The following is an 18009-nucleotide window of genomic DNA, read 5'->3' on the forward strand; positions in this document are numbered from 1 at the left end:
CTATGATATTTGTAAATAACTAATGGGGGAATAAAGGAAAATGGAGCCAAACTTTTCTTCATGGGACCCAATGACTAGACAAGAAGGCACAAACTTGAACAGAGAAAAATCTGTTTAAGTACAAGAAAAAGCTTTTTTTCCCCAACAGGCTGTCCAGAGAGGGAGTGGAGTTTTCCCCCTTGGCAATATTCAAAACCTGATCAGATACAACCCTGAGCAAACAGCCCTAGGTGTTCCTGCCTTGAGATGGAGTTTCAACCACATGATCCAAAGGTGCCAACCTCACCTGTTCTGTGTTTCTGTGATCCAGTAACAATGGTGATTATACACTGGCTGCCAGAGTGCACCTGGAACTGTGTGCAGAGTACAAGCAAATTTGGTGCCTGAAAAAAAACATATCTACAGCTGTAAATATATAGATATGAATATATTGTATCTGAAAATAAGTATAGTGAGAAACTGTGATGTAAATTATAGTAGTAATTTGTTTAAATTATTCTTGGATTTGCGGTAAAGGCAAAATGCAGGGAAAAAAGAGAAATTGTTACAAGTTGTCGCTAAACCAGACACAATCAGCAGTTTTAGTTTATCAGCTGTCATGACAGCAATAAAAATAAAGGATATAATAGGGTATATTTTATCACAAGTATTTTTCCTTATATAAGCATTACCATGTAGAAGAGATACTGACTGTCAAAAAGATGCTGATTTCTCCCTTTGTCCTTCAGCATGCCTATATTTCATGAATTTTCAGTTGTGTCACCAGTCCCAAGACTTCTTTTACGCTGCTTTTTACTTTTTACTATGCACAGAGTTCAAGGAAGATGCCAAAATCTCTGAGAGTTTTTTGTGAGATAAATATATACACATATATATATATGTGAATGTGTGCATGTGAGCACATGCTTGTGTATGTATATATATGTGTGTATATGTGTGTGTGTATATCTATACATACATATAATCCTAAATCTTACTGGCTAGCAGCTAGATAAATTTCTATACCATACAGACATATACTTTCACATAAAAAAACCTTAAAATGTATAGTTATAATTTATATAACATGTAACAAATTTCTGAATGTTTTCATCATCAGTTCAATTATTTGATTCTTTACTGAATATCACAAATTTCTTAGCTATTTCTTAGCTATAGAATTACTAATGACAGAGTTCCACAGGATAATTGCAATATGTTCAAAAGAATGCTTTTTAGCATGGTTCACTGCAACAAAAGGTACATCAAAAAAGCCTTTTCCTTCTCTTTATCCTTTTTAATCTCTACCATACAGTCATTAGGCCAGCTTCTCCTTTCCCTTTTTCCACATTTTTATCTTTGTAGTGTGTCTGCCATGTCCTTATGGTCTTTCATCATACAGCATTGCACCCTCTTGCTTAATCTCTTTAGAATCAGGACAACCAGAACTGAACGTAGCTTTCCAAACAACTTGATAACATCAAAGTTGTACCCCCTTCCTGTGAACGCTAGCAAGATATGATTGTGAGATCAAGTCCCACAATTTGTGTCAATACTTAATGAGCTGCTCGCAGGTTTTTCTATGCACACATCTAGTGAGCATTAAAGCTGGAATTTCTATGACCTGGGTTCTTCAGGTGTAAACCCTGTTTTAGAGTTGCATCACATGCTTTCAGCTTGCAACATACAAGCACTGCTAATTCACCTTGGAAAATGGGAAAATGGAAAACCTCGACAGAGTGCCACTTGCACCTGCTTTGTCCTTTTTGTCTCTCACCTACCAGCATGCAACTGACACTCTAGCAATTGCAGAGTTCCCCTTACATTCTATACCCCATTCAGAGTTAAAGCCACTTGATACCTGTCCGTGGCCTTCCTCCAAATTCCTGGCCCTCGTTTTCATGGCTTGCACATCCTAGGAGCACACATTTCTCAAGACAGAGAAATGCTTGCTAGCTGTCTTTACAGGGTGCATATAAGCACTCATAAGTTGGCTAAGATTCTGCACATTGGCTGCGTGCACTGTACCTCACCACTAACGGCCAAAGCCACAGCACAAATTTAAACACACAAAAAATTAATGCTTTCACATTTCCAGCAATCTAGGAAATCATCACATAATAATGTGTTCTCTCAGCAGTAAGGGCATGTTTGATGGAAAGCCATGAACAGACAGTCAGTGCTGCAGGAACAGGAATCCAATCAAGTAAGGTCCATATGGATTACACTGTGAGCACAGCGGGATGCAGAGCAGAGACTAAGTGCCATATGGAGTGGAGATGGTGAGCCCATCTGGGTGTTTTCTTTACAAAGGAGACCTACAATTTCATTTTATTCATTCTGAGCTTCAAATTACAGACATCTTAAAAACGTTTGAATTATTTTTATTTCTATTGTAATTCATTTGTATGTGTATGCAATGCACATCACATGGAAGCATGTGGGCTTCTGTTATAAAGATCAAACCTCTGCTGGTGAGATTCAACAATGTGCACTCAGATTTAAAATTTCCTCAGCAGTCAGTAGCAAGAGATAGCAAAAAGCTCTACTACCATGGGAACAGAACAAGCAGAAAATTATGTAAGAGCACAGCTATGTCCCTAATTCTTTTTAAACTCCAGAGGGGAATCAATCTGCAATTTTTCTCAACTTGGTACCTTTCTTACTCTTACTTTTCTAGTTTCAGTATTTGAGCTTGGTGTATGGACTTTTCCACTCAGCTATGCAGCAAGGAAAAGGGAAGAGGAAGAAAAGATAACTCAGTCATCAAATGCTCTGCAGTGTGCCCCTTGGGTGTCCCATCCTGGGGAATAATAAAACTCCTTATACAGGAAGAGCCACAAACATTTTTTGTCAGTGACTCTTATCAAGGAGGGCACTGATAGGACAGGATGAGGGCCAACAGTTATCAGTTAAAGCAGGTTGATTTAGGTTACAGATTAAGAAGAAATTCTTCACCATACAGACTATGATACTCTAGAACATGCTACTGAGAGAAGCTGAGGCTGTCCCATCCTTGGAAATGAACAAGGCCAGGTTGGATAGGGCTGGGAGCAACCTGGGTTAGCAGAAAGTGTCCTGCCCATGGCAGGAGGTTTGGAACTAAATGATCTTTGGTTTCCAACTCAAACTATTCTGTAAATCCATTATAACATTTTCCTCAAATAAAGAAGGATAATCCTGGACCTCTAAAATCTGAAATGTAATTTTGTACATAGGTTCACAATAAATATCCCCTTTTTTAATTTTCACTGCAGCAGAATCACACAATTACATGTCTTAGCTGAACTTTTAAAACCAGCATATTAGGCACTCAAGTACTTACCTGATCATGCTCTGAGTCTTATTTAGTGCCTTTTTTGTAGCTGAAGCAGGATTTACCTTCAAAAAGAAACAGGTGCATTACCTCACCGACTTTATTAATGTAGGGGCTAAAAATATACATTTGCTATTTCAGCACAGGATGTATATGACTTATTTTAAAACATTCAGTTCTTTTAGCCTTATCCTCTTTTCACAACCTCTACCCACCATCAGAAAGAACAAAGGCCCTGAACCAACCTGGCAATTATTATACTCATTTACTCCTATGGTTAACCACATAATCCTGTTTCTGTACCTACTTGGCCCACTTTCAAGGATTTAGTCAGTTGCTTAGAGACCTGAAGACAACCCAACATGAATAAAATGTTTTTTGTGGAGTTTTCCAACCAAGAATATTTGTGTCTGTGATACATACAGAGTCCTGAATTGAACTCATATATCTTCATTCAGAATATGCTAGGACCTTCCTTCCTTTTCCAGCCTTAAATTGTTTTTCTGCTTATGGATCAAACTGTGTGCAAAACAATTCACCAATTTTTTTTTAAAAAATCACCAAATGAAACTGTAATATCCAGCTACAAACCTTGTTCTGATTTTCAAATGACCAGACTGCTTTTGCCAGCCCAAGGGCAACAAGAACTCTCTGTCTTGCACTTGTCATTTCAATGTGCTTGATAAATTGGATTGGACAGTAACAAGAAGCTGGAGCCTTTGGAATTTGGCTCTATGAAAACTTCTAATACAGTAGAAGAGTCAAATAGTTGACCCTTTTGCAGACATATATCAGAAGAAACAATAGATCAACTTTCAACACCACAATGCAGCTTCACATATACACAACTGCAAGAACAGTTATATGACTGTAACCTTGAGGCACTGTAAGTTTTGTTTCACGAAAAAAAGAGACTTGTTTTCTCTTTCATAAAAGAAACAATTTTGTAAACTGGAAATAAATTCATGCTGAAATAAGAATACGGACACTGCTCTAATGTACAGGTTTTCTGTAGCAGATGAGACACCTCATAGCAATTTAGGACATCTATGTGTGCATATGCATGTTATTTCTGTTCTGTAACAAAAGTGACTAGCACACCACAGTAAAGCATTTAAATGTGAGTGATTCCATTAAAAGCAGCTGTCATTCTCAAAACCTGGAAAGTAAATTATTTTCTGCAGCTGTACATATTGGTACTGGTTTTGAGAACACTCTATATCCATGCTTTCTAGCCTTTAAGTAGATTCCATTGGTCCAAGACTATTCTCTCATCTGTTTCTTGACCCTTAACAAGTGATCTGCCTACGTTAAGTTTTTACTTTATCATTGTTGATCTGATGCAGGCCAGAGGCTTGCAGTTTAGCCTGGATCCTTTGAAGTAACTGGAAATAGACTGTGGTGGGATTTGCATCAAAGACAAGGAATATTCACCATACAATAATTAAAAAGCCCCAGTGACATAGAACACATTTACGTGGTAAAGTATTTGTACTGCAAGCTAAAATCTGCATATTTTATGTTTTTCTATAATTTTAATTTCAACTAAATTATTCAGTAATTTCTCATGTAAAATATCTTTCCAGAAAGTATCTTTCCACTTTATTAAAGTTTTCTTTAGCATTTGAAATATCAGGTGAATGTCTTTTTTTCTAAAATTTATTTTCATATATAAAATATTTTAAAGGTTTTTTTAAAAGTAGCAAAAGTCATTGCCATGTCAGTAAAGTACCTGCAAGAGGTTAACAAATATTTTCTATGAAAGCATCATATTCTTCTGCAAGCAGTTTTTTCCCACTGCTTCAATCTAATCTTTTATATTTGCTATTGATTGTTCTTTTTATTTCATATTCCCTGAGTCTAGCCATCTAGATTTTTGTTCATTTATTTTTTTAAATTACAAAACAAAAAGAAAGTTCACTCTTCAGCAAATATATCTAAACAAGAAATCATTTGGAGCATTATCACATCTATTCTATGACAATGGAAAAGCAAGTCCTCAAAGAGACCAGAGCATTGACTTCAGAATTAAAGCCACAGAAGGAGAACAAAATGACCCAAAACAGAGAGAAGTTTAACTTGCATAAGCTTTTTATCAGTGGATGTAATCCAAGATTCCTATCTTAATTTGAATACTAGGAATTACTCAACTAAAATAAAAGAGATGCATTTTCATTCTGGAATACTAAAAGCACAGAAATTTACCATGATTTAATAATGAATTTCAGAATTAATATCGATTGAAGTTCTGAAAGACAAGCTCTGTAAGTATCATCCCTCAAAATGACCTCTTTCAAAGACAGACCTCTTTTAAGTCTATCACACCGTATGGAATATCCTGCTCTTGAATTCACCAGTGTGTAGACAGACAGAGAATGGCTTCTCAGTCTTACTCCCTTTAAACATGTAGGAATTATATTAACCTTTTTAGCCAGAGCCCTGCATTGTAGCTTTTTGTCATTTACTTATCTTAATAATTCCTAGAGTTTTCTCAGTGTTGCCGCGTTCCTCACTCTAACGTCTTCAGTGGTCCTTATTCTTAAATGCTTCACTTTGCATATGCACATATTACATTTCTAATTTGTTAATGTGCCAGCATGAATCTAGAGTGAGGCAATTGCAGATGATCCACCTAATTCAAACTTACCATTTTTGCAACTTTCTATAATGTCACTGTTATTCCAAGAGTTTTATTGGAGTGGTAAAGATGACTTCAGTGAGTTAGGAAGTCAAGTAATTTTCTGGGGAAGTCTAAAATACCCGAAAAATTGTCCAAGTCATCATCTGAGGCAGCTTCAGTCTTCTGCCAGGCAGGTGGAGCAGGAGTCAGCTTTATTCTTCTTTCTTTCCTAAGCTCTTCTACTCTATGCACTGGTAGGACAAATAAATAAGTTTTCAAATGTCCCCTCCCTTGAATATGAAGCAACTTTCTCCTCCTTTCTCCAGGTGTATTCTCTGTGGTTGAAGTCTTTTTCATGTTCAAGACCTGGTCATTTTGGCTTTGTTTGTTTGGAATTTCTGGTCCAAATTTGCCTTTTTCTTTTCTTCTTTTTTTTTTTTTTTGTTTGTTTGTTTGTTTTGGATTTTTCGGTTTTTTTGCTTTTCTGTTTGGTTTGGTTTTTTTTTTTGGGGGGTTGGGAGGGGGGTGGTTTGGTTTTGTTTTGTTTAGCATGGATCTTATTTGCCTCTCTTCATGCCTGGCTAGGTCTATTTACTGTCAGAGCCAAAATAACCTGACAAGCTGTCTTACATGAATCTCATTCTATCATCTTTAATAAACATTGAATTTATGAAGACTTCTCATCTTTTCTTGCCACTAAAAAAAAAAAAATCATTAAAATCTCTATTGAAGAAAGGGATTTTGCTGAATAGAGAACTTTGACTAACATTACTTCAGTTAAATCACAGAGACCTAAAACACGACTATCATTAAAGTTGCTTTAGGACAGACACAGCTCCAACACTGAAACCATTCTCCTGAAAACAGGAATAATTAGTCATTAAGTTCTTAAGTTTCTACATCTTTAAATCAATATTTACAAGTGAGACAAAGTATTGATTAAATAACTGTTCCACAACAAAAGTGAGTTGACCAAAATGCATATATGAATAGTAGTCTTTTCCTTTCTAGACTAAATGCAGCTTTCAGTCTTTCCAGTCTTTCTATCTGACCTTGCTGGCATTTCCTAGCACTGGGCTATTTATGAGGGCAAAAGAAAAAACTGAAGGGAAAAAAAAACCAAAAACCAAAAAAACCCCAACAACTACAAAAGAATATGTACTTTGAAATTTGGCTTGGTTTCTTGTCTGCCTTTGGCCATCCACCCTCCAAAATGAAACTGAAGGATTTTGTTAAAGGCCAAAAAACATGAGTTTAGACCCAGATTACAGACTTTACATATATTCATTTTCATGACTTTCAAAAGAAGTATGACAGAAGTCCATTTCTGTCATCAAACAAAAAAAAACACCCAAAAAAAAGCTTCACCCCACTTACTATGCAACACCACATAAAACACAGACAGCTAAAACTATACTTGCTTTTTCCTAGACTTTTATGCCTTCCTTCCTAGCATTCCTTAGAGTAAAACGTTCCAGCTGCGGTAAATATTGCTCAGGCATGGATCTGCAATACATTTTGCACTTTGATATTCATAAGCATACATTTCCTTCCAAGTTGAAGTCATTTATCACTGTTTGAATGGCAGTTAGAGACACATTTTCTAGAAAAAACATGCTATACATTTGGCTTTCTTTCCTACTGTTAACTTTTGCTTGTAGGTAGATTATACTCCTTTTTTCTTTATATTTGTTGGGGGTTTTTTCCAATTATTTGTATATCCTTAGACATATCTACTGCAAACTACTAGTCCAGTTCTTTTGCTTATTTTCTTCGGATGAAAATGTGAATCAAATTTTATATCTTTATTCCAATCATTCAGTACTTCTTCAAAGAGCATCAAAGCTCTCTTTGATCAAATGGAAAATGATCAAAGACTAAGCTTGTTAGGAAAAAAAAGCCTACACAAAGTGGAGATTCTAGTGCTTTTTTTCACTTTTATCTTTGCTCCCTGCTTTGATTATGCATTTTATTGTATGAAGAAGGTTGATGGTAGAATAAAGTAAAACATGAATTGAGGGCCAATGGAGGTGTATTAGCGAAGTGCTTGACTTCTTCATGCTCTTGTTTTCAGTGCAATGCTAGTCTCAGAAGCAGAAAGAGTTATACCTCATTGAGAACTTCATTCTCATACACATACCTAAGGTTCCACCTCAGATAATAGGACTTTAAATTCAAAAAGGATCTGCCAGCAGGAAAATAATGACAGCTGCATGTTCCTGATTAAGCTAGTACTGCACAGGAGTCCCATGTACTCCAAGAGGATGGTGCAACTGTGTTCTGGTACCAATTGAGCCATCAGCTGTAGTTCTATGTGTATTTTTTGCACTCTGACCACTTTTATTGCAACTAAGGTGACTGGAGATGCTAATTCAAATATAGATAGCTCGAGTTAGTATTGAACTGGAGACAGCTATGACACTGATAATGAATAAGAAATTGAGGAGGAGATATTGTTATTTTCATTAATTTCTTAATATTTAATTGGTCCTGAATTAGGGCCCTACATTTTTCTAAATTTACCTGAAATCAAAATTTTTATCATATGAACTGTACACAATGCCTAAATGCATATGATACAAAGAACATTGCAGGAGAGGATTAAAAGAATACCTTTAAAATCATAATATCATCATTTTTTCAAGTGCAGAAATTTAAATTTCAACCTTGGTTTATGCTTTTATATACTTGCCACCTATATCTGTATGCTTTTTTACTATATATTTTAGTAATTAAACCATAAACGCAGAAATGGAATATTTTTGTATTTCATGAACATGTGTCAAAACAAAGTCTTCAGACAGGCTCAATAACATTCTAAGAATTAAACGGAAACAAGAAAACACCTCATTTGTAAACACTTCATCTTTATGATGTTAATGAAATTTGATTTTTAAACAAATATTACCTACAAAATCATAAATTCATTCAATCCAGATATTCCAAAAGAAAAAAAATATTTCCATTATTTATACTCAATATAGAAATTCCCATTTCCTTACTCCTCTACTCATTTTTCCTCTCACATTTTAGCACCCCTTATCTCCAAACCTCATACCTTCATCTAGTCAGCTCTTTTTAACCCTGTACATTCACATTTTACCACTTTGATCACCCCTTTAACAGCCATCATAGAACTGATTAATTATATCCTAGGACATACATCAGTAGGAAACTGAATAAAACCAGGTGGGTTTATAGATATACTGTTGGAGATAGACATTTGCAAGGAGACTTCAGACTCTTTTCTCAGAGGTGAAATGCAAATTGAACTCATCACAGTTTACAAGTGCATTTACAGAAAGAGTAGGCTGGCAGTTAATCCAGCAAAGGAAGTGTGCCAAAGAGAGGATTAATGAATGGAAGCTCAAATTAGAAAAACTCAAATTGAAAATGAAGCAGAAATTATTAACCATGTTTTGTATGATTCACCACTGTAATCATAAGTAAGGAAATTTATTATTATCCAGTTCTGAATATCTTCCCTCTACACCTACTAACTACTTTTTGAGAAAACGGCCTCAATCTAGTCATACTAATTTTTGGCAAAATTCAGGGATGAGTGATTGATATGTGAAATACTACTAAAGGTATTCATAGGTAGAAAAAGCCCAGGGAAAGTGCTAATTTAGTAATAAATGGAGGAAGAAAAAGTGACAGGGGATGATGAGAAAGCTGAAATGTTTCTTGCACATTTTTGCATCAGTCTTCATAAAACCAGTTAAATGGAAGCATGTAACTGCCTGATTAGTTTAATTAAAGGTAACAAAAAAAGTAGTATGGTGTCAGCCCAGAAAAGGGAAGGAAAAGTTTACAAGGTAACATCTACATTACAAATTTTCAAAACTTTGAGACATGATGGACTTCTACCTGAGAAACTTAAAGGATAATCTGAAAACTCATAGAATCATTCTCTTTGTGAAATCATCAAGGCAGATTTAAAAGCCAAAAGAGTGGAAATGAATAAAAATAGTGTTAGCAAATGTAGAAGTATAGTGCTTAAAGGAAAAAAACAGACGAACAAACAGACAAAAAAAAACCTAAAAAGCAAGCAAAATGGAACTAACTAAATATAACCATCTTGTGCTTAGTTCTGAGAAAAATCTGAGCAAACCATTAAAAAATATCACGGAGGCAATACAGATCGTATACTTCAATGTCATAATACAAGCCCATAAGAAGCCAGAAAGCTCAAATGGATTAAATTTCTAGATGGTAGGTGCAAAACACCTTAGATAATCATAGATAACTGTAGCTAGGGATCAGCTAGCATAGTGAAATTCAGAGGACTTGGGGGGATATAGAAGCCTATATTTAGTTAGGATCCAGTCAATGACTTCATTAATGCCACTGATAGTGGGGCAGAGGATGCTTAGTGAACCTGCATGAAGGTAAGGGAGATGGCACCTAGATTCTAGGACCATGTACGGGTGGAAACTGGAAATTTGTGCAAGACATTCCAGTTGTCCAACAGCAGCCAAACAGGTATAGGATAAAGGGGTCAGGATGCCAAACAACCACCTGGGTAGCAGATCTGAGCCTAAATACCTTCCCTGCTCTAATTATCAGGGACACAGAATTCATTAATTGAGCAGCCTTGGTTACTGCAGTCTAAGAAAGATGGGAATTAATTGCATACAGCTTAGAGAGATGATCAATAGGTGGTCAGAAGTACAGAAAACATGGAAAGAGAAGACTGGATATCTTTTTAACATAAAGACAAATCTGAATGTGGATGTGGGATAGATTTTAATTATGTTAAAATCTCTGGGACAAGAATAAACAGGCCTCACTTACAGTAGAAAAGGCAGGATATTAGGAAATAATTTAGAAGATGTGATGGCTCAGGTTGAGCAGTAAACTAATGTGTGGCTCAGGTTGAGCAGTAAACTAATGTGATGGCTCAGGTTGAGCAGTAAACTAATGGAATTTCCACTACTGGAACAATTCACAAGCTAGGCAATACCAAGGTCTGCATAAAGCTGAAAACAATATTGTTGATATAGGCAAACTGATACAGCTGATGTAGCTGATACAAATGGAAATCCATGAAAAAACCTCACAATGCATAGGAAAATAATGTTATAGATGAAGAGTCCCATCAAATGCATTTAAGCTTCTACAAAAAATACAGGCTGTGACATCCTTTGGAAGGTCAAATGCCATTCTTTCCAACTTCTGCAGCAGGTCATGCAACACACCTGATTTTCAGATGACATTTCAAAAGAACAGGAACTTAAAAAAAAGCTATAAATTCATATTAAAATACCCGGAAGAAAAGATATCCATAGGGATCATTTTTCAGCCACATTTCCTAAAGTACTGGATTCACTCATCTATATTTTATTAACTGAAAATAATTTCGTTTGAAACAGTTGAGTTCATTAAAAAGCTGGTTTAGAATTACTATTTAATAAACGAAGATCTCAGAATTCTTAATAAAACTGGGAAAGTTTGACTTTGAATTTCCAACTACCAAAACCATAAAAAGTTTATTATGCTTTCCTCTAAGTTTTTTGCTGAGGAATTAAAAAACTTGCGAAGTTGTATATGCATTAACTGCTTGACACAAACCAATTCAGTATGATTGAAGACACATTCTGTTGGGGTTTGCATTAAAAATGCAAATAAGATGAAAAAGGTGTGCAAAGAAGATTAAATGATGACCAAGTGATTTTTTTTTCCAAGTACATACTTGACAATCTAGCAAACTCAATTATTCCTCCCAATCCACATTTCATACTTATATACACATAAAACCCATTGACTAGTGCCCTCAACGGTTTTCAAAGTTCTTATTTACAGATTTTCAAGTTGACAGTAATGTAGCCATAACTTTTGTAGGACTTCAGTTCATTAGTCTGTTCCTCCCTATGGTAATTTCATTATGTCTTCAACCTGCATTCTAACTCCCACTGCTACAATTAGTTGTGAAATTTAAAGCTACCAGATTGTAAAGTTATGCTACCTACTACCTACTACCCAAGGGTAATTTAACCATTAATTACTGTAGCACCAGCTAACATTCCTCCCGTCTAGTGAACAAGATCCTTAGAGCTCATAAACTTTCCTATATCCCTGGGTGAGTACTTTGTTGATCTGAGTCTGAATGTCCACACTAATCTCACAATGAATAACAGGCCTTAAATGCACACTTTAAATTACCAAGTAATTTCAATGGAAATAAAATAAGAATGGGAGAGCTGGAATACAAAAACCACCACAGAAAACTGTCATAGAAAGCAGGACCTCTGTGATTCTGGTTGCTTTTATTTGGCTGCATTTGTCCATGGATGAAAAGCCTGAAGGGGCCGTATACTGAATAAACACAAACATAAATTCTGCTGTTGAATTCAGTGGGACTATACTCACTGAGCATAACTCTTTGAGAATTGGATCTTTCAGCAGTCAAAGGCAGGGGAAATAATGGGAAGGCCACTTGTTCACTGTTCTGATGTCACTGTTCATCGTCAATACACACATAAAGCTTGGGGAGAGCGGAGTCCAGAGGTGCTAGTGACTTGGGTTTAAGTTCTTTGTCATCTTGTAGGGCTCACAATCCCCCATGATCCATCTCAACTCACCATTTTATAGAAAGAAAGTCTAGGAATAGGAATCAGAAAACCCAGTGTCAGGCTGATCAAGAGGACGTGATGACTGTGGGTCTTGTATCACCTGAGTACCTAAATCAGGACACTAATCAGTAGCAGCTGTTTCTATAAAGAAATGTAGGCTTTTTTTCTCAGACAGTAAAGTACTTCTTGAACAAAGAACCTCACCCATGCTCAGGCTTTTTTTGCTTCTAAGATATTCTTTCCTCAAGCACTCAAGCATCTTTTCTTTTAAAGGATTTCCTGTGTGTATAGATATACATGGATGTGTGATATATATATATATATAAATATATATATAAATTTTTGTCAGTTTTGTTTTGTTTGTATACCTGCCATTCCCTTATTGACTTTTTGAACTACCATACTGGGCATCAGAGGGCCTAGTGGAGCCCTCCCTTCTCCTGCAGCATTCAGCAGTCCAGGAGGGGAAAGAGGAGGAGATGTACACTCTTCCAAGTGCATGGAATATGATGCACTTTTACAGTAACTAAAACATTATTGTCCATTTTAATCACAGACTTAAAACACAGTTTCATATTGGCTACTATGAAGAAAATTAACTCTGTCCCAGTCAAATTCAGTAAAAGCAGTCATGAAATTTTAGGTTAGTTACTCCTGCTGTAATGACTGGCAAGAAAATACAGATACTTCCTATTTCAAGAATTACATTGATGCAGGGCACTTGGTTCTTACTTTCTCTACTTCTCTTTCTTTTTCTTACACCTTCTTTTTTTTTTTTTAATGTTCAGAACCTAGCTTGGCAGTTGCAGAGCCAGCAGAAGCACATAATGCATTGTTTAGATGTTGATGATGCTGAGCAAACATGCCACTACACTCATAGAAGACCAAAAGCCTAGAGACTTTTGATCTTTCTAGTGTTTCTGTGACAGTAGAATTACACTTTTATTTATCTGAGTTGCTTTCTTTCCTTTTTGATATAAACAAAATTTTGCAATTGTTTCAAGGTAATATATTTCTTCTACCAAATTCCCCTTTACCTACATCTATCTTTCTTTCTTTTTCTTTCTTTCTTCCTTCCTTCCTTCCCTCTATTGTATACAGTATACATAGTATCATTAAAACCCAAAATTATCCATAGATTTATCATCCACTATAGATTATGGATGTTTCATAGTTTGTATTAACAGGTCTTGATTTCATACAAAGGAAAAAAGTGTCAGGAGTTGGTAATGAGGACACTTTCCCCTAAACATATGAGAGGAGTGTTTGAAGGAAAAAAAAAAAAAAAAAAGGTGAAAATGTTCTTTAGGCAGTGGAAAATGGAAAACAAGGGTTTGCTCTCAAGATACCTGAGCCCAAGATGCTCCTCTTTCTCTATTAAGCAACTGAACTTATTCTTAATTGCCAAGGAAGATCTAAAGCATCTAAATGCAGGAAAGATGCAAAAGGGCATAATTTATTTACAGTAGAAGAAGACAAGACTACTAAGCACCTAAGTTACACTACACAGAACTCACTTTCACACTACCACAAAACATTTAATTTTTCATAAAACAATTCACTGCCTCATGTTTTGTTACAATTTTTTTTTTCTCTAAAATTGGAGGTTCATGTACAAGGCCATTCATCAGGTCATTCTGTAGTTTGATGTCACTTGAGATATTTTTATTTTTCATTCTGTCCCATTAGTGTAGTTTTCTGTTTGACTGTATTAGCATTGACATTTTCTCTGTAAAGATTTTTTCTTCTTCTTTTAGAATTTGATTGGGAAAGTTTCATGGAGTTTATGCAACTTTATCTCAAGGAATATGTTCTGATTTATATTGTGCTTATTCTGTTGCTGACATTTGGTGACATTTTCTCTTTTGCTGACAGCTTTGTACTTCATTAAAAAGTAGGCTACTCAAGTGAAGGTGATTAATTTTTTGTCCAGCCTTTATCATATCCAGCACATAAAGTACTCTTCTTACTTCATTCCTGCATTAGCTTTCCTCTCTGATTGCTTCTTTTCTGCACTGCGCTTTTCTTTATGCCCCCTTTGTGAAGTATTTTCTCTTTTGTCAGCAGTTGAATCTCTCTTTACTAATTTCTTTTAAAAGTTCAGCACTGTAGCAGAACATTTTGTAGCTATTTACTTTGAAGCTGTAGGCAAGCAAAGCTTGTAACAGTATGATTTGCGAGTTCCTGTCATAAAAGGTCAAACACCCAGTCTTTCAGTCTTTGTGTTTCTCTTATTAGCATGCCAGAACTGTGATTACTAATCCTGAAAAAATTCTTAGTGCACTGACTAAAATCCAAGATATCTTTTATTCTAATACCTGCCATAAAGGTGAACAAGAAGAGCAGACTTCTATGCCCAAATGAATGTGAGCAGACCTGCAGCTTCACTGCTAATGGCAGGAAATACAAACTACTACCAAAGAGCTTTCAGGAAGAGATAAATGACCTATCTCACAGTCACCAGAGATTAAACACCTGCCAAGCTGCAAATAGCATTGTCTTACAACTGCAGGATCATAAACAACTGATGTTTGTACCAGAATTTTTAAAAGGTGTTAAAGTATGAGAATTAGACAATAAAAGTAATTGGCTAATTGCATCTCAGTTATTGAAAATTAGAAGATTTAAGGCTAAATTTTCCAGAGGTGATATACTTTTTCTTCTTAACCAATGCTAGATTTCAGAATTATTTTGGTGGGGAGAAGGAAGATGGCAATTTAAGTCACCAGCGCTAAGGAAGAAAAGACATTATGCATCCTGAAAGCAAAGACTTAGCAATACAGCTGGTATTCTGCACCATGTTTTTTAATTTTTAACCAATGCTTTTGCAGTTTCAACTTTCATACTCAATTCAGAGTAAGTGGTCTCCTGTGATGTACATCAGAGAGAAACAAAAAAAAAAAAAAATAGAAAGTAACTGCATTTCCTATATCATTAAAATTTTACAAAATTTTCCAGTCTTTGGCAAGGTGAAAGGTATCCAGGTGGGGCTGTAGAGGGTCTCTGTGGGAGGAGCCAGGGGTTGCTCAGTGCCAGACACAAGCAGGTGCAATCAGCTCCAATGGACCCACAACAGGACACAAGTAAACACATCAGCTAAGCTGATGACACCTCCATGAAGACATAGTTTTAAAAATTCATGAAATGCCAGACAGCGAGAGGAGGAGGGAAAAAAGGAGTGAGAAATAAGAGAAAACTGACATCAGAGGAGGAGAAGCTCCATGGAAGAACTGATATCTCCCCTCCCTTGCAGCTTGGGAAGGGTCCAGGCTGGAGCACAGAAGTGTCAGGAAGAAGGAGCAGTACACAGGAGCAAAGAAACTGCCGTGTGCTGATGTAAACTCCTGCACCACTTGGAGAAGGGTTAGAAGAGTCAGAAATGAAAGAATGATCTAGAGCATAGGAAAGGGGATCAGGGAAGACTTGGGGGGAAAGGTGTTGCTTTAACAGTTTTCTTTCTGTTTTCCACAACCCAAATTAATAAATGTCTGTTTTAATTAGGAGTTGGTTGCATTGTCTTTTCCCAGTTGAGCCTGTTTTGCTTGTGACAGTAACTAATAAGCAATCTCCCTGCCTTCATCCCTATCCATGAACTTTCTCCCTACTGTTCTTCCTCTTTTCTCCTCTCTACCCTGTTGAGGAGAGGGAGTAAGCAATAGGTCAGGTAGATGTTTGACAACCCACCACAATGTGGAGCAAGAAACTCTGAATGCACAGAGAAGCATGATTCAAATATTGGGCTTACAGAAAAAGTGAAACAAAATGAGTCATTTGTCTTTCTTAAATATAGTTTTCCTGTATATATATGTGCACATGTACTTTCACACACAGGCTCCCCTCATCCATGGATCTGATAATTATTTCTAAATGAAAACTCCAATCTTCATTTGAGCAATCAACAATCTCCTTTTTCTAAACACAACCAGAATGCTTCAATTTCCTAAAAGTACTAAACAGTAGTTACACAGCATCTTTCCATGCTTATCATCTTTCCATGCTTATCATTTTACAGCTCAGAAAATGAAGATAAAAACTGCAACATTTCTGGGGTTATCCATTTTGTGGAATGCTACAGTTCTAACCTAGTGTAACTAAATTTTAAAATGTGTATCTCCTACTGTGGATTTACAGGCCTAATAGGCTATGAAAATAGATTAGGAAACTGAGTACGCTGCTCAATATTTGGTCTCTGTTTTTTATTTGTTGCTTGTTTGCTTAAATAATTTCCAGAATTTGAATAATTTTTATGTGTTTACATATTTTGGGTTATTTTTTCTGTGCTTTCTCAGTTTCTGGAATGCTAATAGCTCTGAAAATGGCAGCACCCATGTGCCTTGTGCTCCTGTCTGTAGCACCAGTGGTAATACTGCATATCTGTCAGCATCAAAATAAATCCCACCATAGGCTTGTTCAATCAGATTTTGACACAGACAACTGACACTGCAAACAACATGCAGCTTAGTTATGACTTAAACTGTAATTTCCAATAGAATGGATATTTTCTTACTTGTGTAAGCTCCCCTTGTGAGTAATAGCTTACCTTCTGTGAAGCCTCTGGCAACTGAAGAAGTTACAGGCACCAATCTCAGTCTCCTCTGCTGGTTATCACCATTTCTGGAATACATAAAAGAAAATTATCCCTGTGACATTGCTGAATATCTTTCTTACTCCAGCAAAGGGGAAGGAGGTGTTGAAGACCTATATTTTGGGCCTTCTAGCAATGAAGACACATAGCCATCCAACAGGACACTGAAAGCATCAGGAAATTAAGAATATGTCAGAAGTTCTGCTTCTTCCATTTCATGACAAGGCTAAGAGGCTATTGCCCAAGATTTTCCCATCATTGACATTCCATTGACAATTTAACATTCCCCTGCTGTGGGACAAGTTCAGATAGTGATGATCTGTCCCTATGATTTGTCCCTTGACAAATATCCTGTATGTCCAAATATCCTATTATGTCAAATGACAAATGTCCCTATATGAAACTTTTGCAATGGGCATCATTAACACATTCAGTCATTAACACACCTATAGCTTCAGTCGTGTTCTCTAACATCTCCTTGCTGCTCAACCCTGTCAGCAAGAGGAAGGGCTGGCAATCTAAGGCTGTGCTGGTAAACCAATGTGTGCTTTCCCCCACATTAACACTTCTCTGTACCTTCATGTACACTCCTGCTCAGAAGATGAACTCTGAAATAATGCTGTTCTGTTGTTTGCTAGTTTGGGGTACAAATTGCATCCTAGATCTATGATCCCATGAAGGCCAAAGACCCCAGACATATCGTGAAGAGTCCAATGTTAGTACAAAAAAATAATTGCAGTAAAAAGGGACTTTGTAGAGATATTGTGAGGATAAATTGATGACTGGAACATGCAATTGCTTTACACTCTCTTTAGCTTTAATTTTGTTTCTGCTTTCTCATGGGAAGCACAAGTTATATCCCTGGCTACCATTTAAGTGACATTTTTCAGATCATATAAAGTTACATAAAAAACTTATAAAGTACACTTTTGGA

The 18009-nt window shown here is 36.2% G+C and overlaps 1 long non-coding RNA gene across 1 annotated transcript; it reads right to left on the reverse strand.

Moving 5' to 3' along the window:
• Positions 1-255: 255 nt before the first annotated feature.
• On the reverse strand, positions 256-17106 carry LOC119700775. The gene is made up of 3 exons (XR_005256875.1): positions 17031-17106; positions 3305-3360; positions 256-383 (listed from the first exon to the last, which is right to left on the reverse strand). It is a non-coding gene; the product is annotated as an uncharacterized LOC119700775 (long non-coding RNA).
• Between the last annotated feature and the right edge of the window lie 903 nt (positions 17107-18009).

Source organism: Motacilla alba, chromosome 4 (assembly GCF_015832195.1).
Source record: "Motacilla alba alba isolate MOTALB_02 chromosome 4, Motacilla_alba_V1.0_pri, whole genome shotgun sequence".
Lineage (NCBI taxonomy): Eukaryota > Metazoa > Chordata > Aves > Passeriformes > Motacillidae > Motacilla > Motacilla alba.